General features: G+C 48.8%; 1 pseudogene; it reads left to right on the forward strand.

Annotated features, from left to right (window-relative positions):
• The first annotated feature begins 8,663 nt into the window (after window positions 1–8,663).
• LOC136154503 (phosphoethanolamine/phosphocholine phosphatase-like) lies at window positions 8,664–9,566 on the forward strand (annotated as a pseudogene).
• Window positions 9,567–9,818: the final 252 nt, after the last annotated feature.

The raw sequence follows: 9,818 nt of genomic DNA on the forward strand, positions 1-9,818 counted from the left end.
TTTAGCCTTCACCCCTGAGACTCAGGCACCAACAATTTCCCTGTTCCTTCTTTGGATTCAATAAAGGGCTTGGGCATGAAGCTTGGACCCAGTGAGCTGGGGAGCAGGAGGGAAGGTACAGGGAACACAGGAGACAAGCTAGTCTCTGGGCTGGAGGTCAGGAGACGCATCTGTTTGGTGCCAACCAGGTCAGACTGCACCCTGGCAGCCAGAGATGGATGGTGGTGTCCTCAGTCTTTTCGCATCCTCCCTGCCCTAGCCAGCTGACCACCCTCGCCTCCAGCCTGAGCCTCTCTATACCCTTGAGTGGAAATGGGCCCATCATGCTCTATGGCGAGTATGGTTAGTAGGTCCCTGTTCTTGCAGGGTCCCTGTCAAATACTGTTTCACCAGGCCCATGACACAGATCTTCCAACAAATGATATTTCCCAGAGTATCCCAGCTCAGTATCCCAGACTACTTCTTTTTTCCCCAGTTATTTTTATTAGTTGGAGGCTAATAATTTTACAATATTATAGTGGTTTTTGCCATACATTGACATGAATCAGCCATGGATTTACATGTGTTCCCCATCCTGAAACCCCCTCCCACCTCCCTCCTCATCACTTCCCTCTGGGTCATCCCAGGGCACCATCCCCGAGCACTTGTCTCGTGCGTCCAACCTGGACTGGCGATCTGTTTCACACTTGATAATATACATGTTTTGATGCTGTTCTCTCAGATCATCCCACCCTCGCCTTCTCCCATAGAGTCCAAAAGTCTGTTCTATACATCTGTGTCCCTTTTTCTGTCTTGCATAGAGGGTTATCGTTACCATCTTTCTAAATTCCATATATATGTGTTAGTATACTGTACTGGTGTTTTTCTTTCAGGCTTACTTCACTCTGTATAATGGGCTCCAGTTTCACCCACCTTAATAGAACTGATTCAAATGTATTCTTTTTAATGGCTGAGTAATATTCCATTGTGTATATGTACCACAGCTTTCTTATCCATTCATCTGCTGATGGGCATCTAGGTTGCTTCCATGTCCTGGCTATTATAAACAGTGATGCGATGAATATTGGGGTACACGTGTCTCTTTCAGATCTGGTTTCCTCGGTGTGTATGCCCAGGAGTGGTGTTGCTGAGTCATATGGCAGTTCTATTTCCATTTTTTTAAGGAATCTCCACACTGTTCTCCATAGTGGCTGGACTAGTTTGCATTCCCACCAATAGTGTTAAGAGGGTTCCCTTTTCTCCACACCCACTCCAGCATTTATTTCTTGTAGACTCTTGGATAACAGCCATTCTGACTGGTGTGTAATGGTGCCTCATTGAGGTTTTGATTTGCATTTCTCTGATAACGAGTGATGTTGAGCATCTTTTCACGTGTTTGTTAGCCAACTGTATATCTTCTTTGGAGAAATGCCAGACTACTTGTTTAGGGCACATGACAATGAGTCTGAACTCTGTGTTCAATTTCCTCATTGCTGGAATTTGGGGAGCACTGCCTTTCTCTCAGCCAGCACTCCAGGACTGTGCCAGCCTGAGACTCAGAGAGACAGATCTGTGTTTTTTTTCCATTTATTTTTATTAGTTGGAGGCTAATAATTTTACGATATTGTAGTGGTTTTTGCCATACATTGACATGAATCAGCCATGGATTTACATGTATTCCCCATCCTGATGCCTCCTCCCTCTTCTCTTTCCATCTGATCCCTCTGGGTGTTCCCAGTGCACCAGCCCCAAGCACTTGTCTCATGCCTCCAACCTGGGCTGGTGATCTGTTTCACGCTTGATAATATGTGGGAGAAGGCGAGGGTGGGATGTTTTGAAAGAACAGATCTGTGTTTGAGTGAACTGATTGTAGGTTCTGCCTGACACCATTCCTGAAAGACCAGGGTTTTATTACACAAAAGGGGGTATGATGGAAGGTAGCACATTCAGAGTTGGTGCCTGGATATCTCTCTGTGTGAATAAATGTCAGCAAGGATAATGCCCTTGAGGCATAACGATGTGATTCGGGGAGAAAAGAAAGTAGAGACTGGTCCAGATTCTGTAAGGCATTGTGTGAGCAGAAGCCAGGGTCAGACCCCCAATATTCAAGGGGTGTTGTCATGTTCCCAAAATGTAGGACAGGGATGATGCAGGAGTCAGCACACCTCAGGACAGGGTGTTGGGACTCTCACAGAGTTGGAGTCGCTGGAGGAGGCCCTGGATCCTACCTTGCCATTCTATGATATCTGCCAACTGCTGAGGGTGTGGATGAATGAAAATGGGAAAGGTGGCTCTGGAGAGCACCAGGGATACTGCTGCTCATCTTAGAAATAGGAGACCGCCCAAGATGAATTAACCGAGGCAGGCACAAGAAGGGTGCCATGAGGAAGCGAATTTAGGAGTGACTGCACCTGGACAATGGGGAACACTGTGCCCATATTCTCACGTTGATTCCCTTCCAGGCCTCTTGGAATGAGGTGAGGTGGACAGTCTACGTGTGGGTTGGAATAGTAGACACCTCAGGGTGAGAAAAGAACATGGGTGGGACTTACTCCGTCCACTCTCAGACTCCTCCCTGGAGCAGGTGGACTTGATCACTTAGTTCAGAGCTGATCCAGTGGTTATTGCCTGATGGTGTAGCACTTCTAGCTATTGTCCGAGCGAGTAAATTTGGCAGAGACCGTTCAGCTGAGGTCTCTGGCCACTGAGACATGTAGGTAAGTTGTGCCCAGGGAGAAGTCCACCACCAGCATCAGCACCACCCTTGGGCAGAGAGGGGCCTGGGACTTTGGTCACCAGGGTGAGGAAGTGGAGGAGCTCATGGAAGTGGAGGTGCAAGGGCATGAACACAACCCCTCATTCACTTTTTACCAGGCTCCCTTCCCTCCTCTGAGCACACAGTTCAGACCAACTACCTCACTATAATGTTGCTGGAAACATAGACATCACAGGCCTTGGCTCAGCCCCAAGCCTTCCACTTTCAGTGGGAAATCTGTGGCAGGGCCTGAGGCATAGGTTAAATCCATCTGGGCCCCAGGGGGTAGGAGGAATGCAGAAGCCCGGCCTCATTCAGGGCATCCCTGTTGCCTTTCCCCTTCAGCCTGGGAGAGCCCTAGGCCCCATCCTGCCTGGTTCTGCTGCCTGTCCAACTCCAGGGAAGACGCTCCCTCCCTATCACACCTCAGCCCACCAGCACCAGCCCCAGGTCTACCGCTTTCTCTGGACTATTGAGGGACACTGGCACAAACAAAGAATTTACAGTAGGTGAGCCCTGAAGAGAGTGCTAGCTGCAGTGGGCACAGTAATCATGCCCCAAAATGTCCAAGTCCTAATCCCTGCAGTTGGCTTATATGTTCCTTTGCATGATAGCAGTTGGTTAAGCTTGCAGATGCAATAAAGGATGCTACTCAGCTGACTTAAGGTGGGGACACTCTCACCTCCAATGGGCAGGTCCGGCCAGGTACTCTGGGCCTGCCAGGGTTGCCAGGTGGACTGTCCCTGTGTGACCCAGGGAGCAGCGTTTGAGTGACTACAGTGTGCTTGTTGTACCTGTGCTTGTGCAATCAATGTTGACATCCTGGTAAGTACTGCTCAGATGCAGATGGAGGACTTTTACAAAGAAGATTCACTTTCTTTCAAAAGATTTACCATTTCTAATTCATAAAACAACCCTTCCAAACATAGAAGAGAAATTGCATTGAATTAAATATGAGTTAAACAGACAACACATATACACATTATAGACAGGTTAAGCCTTCAGTCTGACGAATAGGTAGGTAACAATCAACCCATTTCACTATACTCAGGTGACATGTACATTGCACATCCAGGAGTCACCTGTATATCCTTTTCCCTCACAGAATCCTCGTGGGTAAGTCGACCTACTGCCTATTCCATTTACTCGACATTCTTGAGGGGGTCAAACTATATATAGAGAAGACAGATGGGGTGTTGCCTGCCTCTGGGGATTGACATAAGGGCTTAACTGACAAAAACCCAGAAGCAATTTTGCAGGTGATGAAAACGGTTTTGTTTCGATTGTGGTGGTGGTACCATAAGAGGATGTGCTTATAGCGGCCAGAGACCTTGTAAGTAATTCCATATTATTGAGATACTAATACCCTTTCTCAACAGCACAAGAGACAGCTTTATGCATGGTCATCACCTCATGGTCAATGCCAACATGAAAATGACTACAGTCTTTGTAGCTGAACATGAAGAATCTGTATATAGTCAGAAAAAACAAGACCTGGAGTTAACTGTGGCTCAGATCATCAGATTCACATAGCAAAATTCAGGCTTAACCTAGAAATGTGGTGAAAACTTCTAGACCAGTCAGGTACGACCTAAGGCAAATCCACTATGATGATGCAGCAGAAGCGACAAATGGATTCAAGGGATTAGAACTTGTAAACAGTGTGTCTGAAGAAGATGAACTGAGGTCTGTAATACTGTACAGGAGGCTGTGAACAAAACCATCCAAATGAAAAAGAAAAGCAAGAAACCAAAGTGGTAGGAGGCCTTACAAATAGCTAAAGAAAGAAGAGAAGCAAAGATCAAGGGAGAAAGGGACAGGTATCAAACTAAATGCAGATTTCCAAAGAAAAGCATGGAGAGACAAGAAGGCCTTCTTCAATGAACAGTGTATAAAACTAGAAGAAAAAACAGAAGAGGAACTACTAGAGATCTCTTCAGGAAAATTGGAGATATTAAGGGAATATTTTCCCCAAAGATGTGCACAATAAAGGACAGAAGCAGAAGAGACCTAGTAGATGCTGAAAAGATCAAGAAGATACGGAAAGAATATACAGAAGAACTGTACAAGAAAGATCTTAATGTACTGGATTACTGTGATGGTGTGGTCACCACCCAGAGCAACCTATTCTGGAGAGTGAAGTCAAGTGGGCCTTAAAGGGCATTGCTCTTAACAAAGCTAGTGGATGCGACAGAATTCCAGTAGAACTTCTCAAAACCCTAAAGGATGATGCCATCAAAGTGTTGCATTCAATATGCCAGCAAACGTGGAAGACCTAGCAGTGGCCACAGGACTGGAAAAAGTCAATCCACACCCCAATTCCCAAAAAGAGTAGTACCAAAGAATGTGCTAACCATCAGACAATTGCACTCGTCTGCCATGCTAGTAAGGAAATGCTTAAAATCTTGCATGCTAGGCTTCAGCATTATGCAAACCAAGAATATCTAGATGTCCAAGTTGGGTTTAGAAAAGGAAGAGAAACCAGAGATCAAGTTGCCAACATTCGGTGGATCATAGAGAAACCAAGGGAATTCCAGGAAAACATCTACCTCTGTTTCATCAACTATGCCAAAACCTTTGTGTGGATCATGATAAGCTGTGGAAAGCTCTTAGAGAGATGGGAATACCAGACCATCTTACCTGTCTCCTGAGAAACCTGTATGTGGGTCCAGAAGAAACACACACTGTATGGAACAACTGATTGGTTCAGGATTGAGAAAGGAGTATGACAGGGCTGTCTGCTGTCACCCTGTTTCTTTAATCTATATGTTGAGCACATCATGAGAAGTGCCGAGCTGGATGATTTACAAGCTGGAATCAAGATAGGCAGGAGAAACCTCAACAACCTCAGATATGGGGATGATACCACTCTAATGGCAGAAAAGGAAGAGGAACTAAAGAGCCTCTTGATGAGGGTGAAGGAGGAGAGTGGAAAAAGCCAGCTTAAAACTAAATATTGAAAAGAAAAAGATCATGGCATCCACCCCATTCCATCATGACAATTGGGGGGGGGGGAGTGGAAATGGTGACAGCTTTCCTCTTCTTGGGCTCTAAAATCACTGTGGATGGTGACTGCAGCCATGAAATCAGAGGACGTTTGCTTCTTGGCAGGAAAGCTATGACAAACCTAGACAGTGTGTTGACAATCAGACACATTACTCTGCTGACAAAGATCCATATAGTCAAGGCTATGGTCTTCCCAGTGGGCACGTATGGTTGTGAGTGTTGGAGTGTAAAGAAGGTGGAGCACCAAAGAATCGATGCCTTCAAAGTGTGGTGCTGGAGAAGACTCCTGCAAGTCTCTTTGACAGCAAGGAATTCAAACCAGTCAATCTTAAGCGGAATCAACAATCCTCATTGGGAAGGAATGATGCTGAGCTGAAACTCCATTATTTTGGTCATTTGATATGTACAGCTGACTCATTGGAAAAGTCCCCGATGGTGGGAAGGACTGAGGGCAGAAGGAGAAGAGGGCATCAGAGCATGGGATGACTGGATGGCATCACCGATGCAATGGACATGAACTTAGGCAAACTTCGGGAGATGGTGAGGGACACGGAGGCCTTGCAAGCTGCAGCCCATGGGGTCGCCAAGAGTCAGACACGACTGTGCGGCTGAACATCAACAACAAACCCATATTCTTGAACAGTGATAAAAAGTAGAAATCATCTGCAGCAAAAAACAAAACTGTAGAAAAAAGCAAACATGTGGAGGTGAAGTCAGTGAAGAAATCAAAGAGTAAATCATAATATACCTATGGGGAAATGAAAGGGAAAACAGAAACCCTATGGAAGGCAGCAAAAGCAGTTCTAAGAGGGAATTTTGTAGCAATACAATCTTACCTCAGGAAACAAGAAAAACCTCAAATAAACAACCTAACCTTACACCTAAAGCAATGAGAGAAAAAGGAACAAAGAAAATGGAAAGTTAGCAGAAGGGTAGAAATCAAAGATCAGAGCAGAGATATAAGCAATAGAGATTAAGAAAGCAACAGATGAGATCAATGAAACTACTTTGACCACCTGATGTGAAGAACTGACTCATTGGGAAAGACCATGATGCTGGGAAAGATTGCAGGTGAGAGGAGAAGGGGACAACAGAGGATGAGATGATTGGAGAACATCCCTGACTCGATGGACAGGAGCTTGAGTAAGCTCCAGGAGTTGGTGACGGACAGGGAAGCCTGGCGTGCTGCAGTCCATGGGGTTGCAAATAGTCAGACACAACTGAGTGACTGAACTGAAGTGAATAAAACTAAAAGCTGGTTCTTTGAAAGGATAAGCAAAATTGATAGACCTTTTGCCAGACCCATCAAGAATAAAAGGGAGGGGGGATGGGGGGCAAGTGGAAGGGTCGGCCCAGACGCACGTCATCCACGGCCCCTCCGGACTGGAGGGACTCGTGAGAGCCGAAGCCCAGAAATCCGGGGGTGGATAAGACACCGCATCCCCTCCAATTCCCGTAAGCACCCCTTGCTCCATCCTGAGCCCAAACACCTCAGCTAGCCCGTGTACCCCTACTCTTCACACTCCAAACTCAGCCGGGACAGACCTCTGCCGCCGCCGCCTCCCACCCGGCTGGAAAAGCTCAGAGGTCCTGTCCCCCTTTCCTCTGAGAGACACTATTTGCTGACCACAAGAGGATTCAGTCACTCAGGAGAAAGCTTCCAGAGCTTTGGCCACAACTAGATTCCTAGACTACAAATGCTTAGGGAAAAGGCTGAAACCCCCATTCCATGTGTAGCCAGGGAGTGGGGACAGATGGGGTACCTCAAGATGGAGGGAGCCCTTCCTCTGACTGGTGCCCTGCTCCTGCAAAGTCCCAGTCTCTCTCTTGAGAAGCTGTTGATTTTCCTTGCTGTCCTGGGATGGTCTGGGGAGAGTCACCTTGACAAAGTCAGAGGGGTACCCAGTGTCAACCCACTCTCACCACCAGAGGGCAGCAGCCAGCCAGACGTTTGCTCCTGCCCCTGTCTAGTCTGGCTCGCAGTAGTGGTCCAGATGTGTCCCAGCTGCATCTAGTTTCTCATTTAAACCCAGGGTGGAGGGGAGCAACTGGGAGCTATAGGTTTGAAGCAGCATTGGTGAAGGCCCCAGGAAGCCAAATCCTGTCCCCAAAGTCACATAGCAAAATCTGGCAGAAATATCAACCTGACTCTTGGCGGACTGCCAGTCTCTAGAAGCACCACTGAGTGAGACAGTCCTAGATCACCTGTGGTACCCAGGGGTCCTAGCCCTTCAGCTGCAGTGGATGCCCAGCCCTGGGCATCTGCCTCTTCCCTTTTGAGGACAGAGGGCAGGCAAGGCTGTGACCAAGTGTTCATGAACCAGGCTTTGCCCAATAGAAACATGGTAGCCTTGGGCAAGTTATTTAATCTCTCGAGTCCTTTTCATCTGCTGGATCCATGGAATTGTGTTGAGCAAGGACAGAATATGAGTGAAGCTGATTTGTAAGCCATGATGTACCATACACAAGAAAGGGGCAATGAACATATAGAGAAAAAAAAACACTGGTCTCAGACTCTGAGATCTGGTTTTGAGGTCTGTCTCTGCCATATATAGTGGGTGATGTTTGCACAAGTTGGTTACCCTTTCTAGGTCTTCAATAATATCTGTAACCTTTCCAGCATCATGAGGGATTGTTAAGAGGATGCCTAGCAAGGGCCTTGTGGTCCTTAGCTTATTTGATGGGCTGTTTTTACTGAGTGGTTCCTGGGGCTCAGGAGAGGGGATAGGATCAGGTGGATGTTAGTGGTGGAAACAAAGCCACCTGGCTGGGCACCCTCACATGGACCTTGTATGGTGGTCAGGAGCTCTGGACCGACAGCTGGAGGCCAACAATCCCTACAGGTGGTGCTCAGGGTGATGTACTGACAGTGAGCGGGTGGTTTCCAGTTGCTGGCCTCCGATGCCTGCCTAGGGACAGCGGGATGGCTGCGCAGGGCTCGCCGCGCTTCCTCCTGACCTTCGACTTTGATGAGACTATCGTGGACGAAAACAGCTCCCAGAGAGCCTGCGTGTCACCTACCGCGAGGGCTTCTACAACGAGTACATGCAGCGCGTCTTCCAGTACCTGGGTGAAGAGGGTGTGCGGCCGCGAGACCTGCGCGTGGTCTACGAGTCCATCCCGCTGTCGCCCGGCATGGGTGAAATGCTGCAGTTTGTGGCCAAGCAGGGTTCCTGCTTTGAGGTTATTCTCATCTCAGATGCCAACACCTTTGGCGTGGAGAGCGCGCTGCGCGCCGCCGGCCACCAAGGCCTGTTCTGCCGCATCTTCAGCAACCCTTCAGGGCCCGACGCTCAGGGGCTGCTGGCGCTGCAGCCCTTCCACTCACACAGCTGCGCGCGCTGCCCGGCCAACACGTGCAAGCACAAGGTGCTCAGCGACTACCTGCGCGAGCGGGCCCATGACCGCGTGCACTTCGAGGGCCTTTCCTACGTGGGCGACGGCGCCAACGACTTCTGTCCCATGGGGCTGCTGGCCGGTGGTGATGTGGCCTTCCCTCGCCGCGGCTACCCCATGCACCGCCTTATCCAGGAGGCACAGAAGGCTGAGCCCAGCTCCTTCCACGCCAGCGTGGTACCCTGGGAAAATGCCACCGAAGTGCGCCTCCATCTGCAACAGGTGCTGACGCGTGCTGAGGACGTGGCCTGCAGGGGTCGCCCAGCGGGAAGGGGGCCAGGGGGCTGGGGACAGGGAAAGACAAACCTAGTTTTATTAGTCCCTTTCCCTTTCGTTTTGGTGGGTCCCTCCAGGAATTTCGGGCATCCGGAGCTCGTCCATTTGGGGGCTGGAGGAGAGAGTTCGGAGCTGTCCCCGTCTATGCAGTTAACCCAGCTTGGCTGTCTCCCCCAGTTCCACTGCAAGCGAATTCTAGAGTTTGGCCCCACCAGGGTGGTGCGCAGACCCAAGCAGGCAGCAGTGTTTTCCAAAAATCTTGCCCCTTCCCAACTGGGGGGAAGAGGTTGCCTGGCAGGGTAGAGAAGGAACATCTCCCACTGTGTTGCATTAACTGTTGCCTTGGGCCACATGATTTCCTTCCCCTAGACTTCTGTCAGGGGGACCCAGGTCCTGAAATTCCTCC

The sequence above is a fragment of the Muntiacus reevesi genome, chromosome X (assembly GCF_963930625.1).
Source record: "Muntiacus reevesi chromosome X, mMunRee1.1, whole genome shotgun sequence".
In the NCBI taxonomy this organism is placed as follows: domain Eukaryota; kingdom Metazoa; phylum Chordata; class Mammalia; order Artiodactyla; family Cervidae; genus Muntiacus; species Muntiacus reevesi.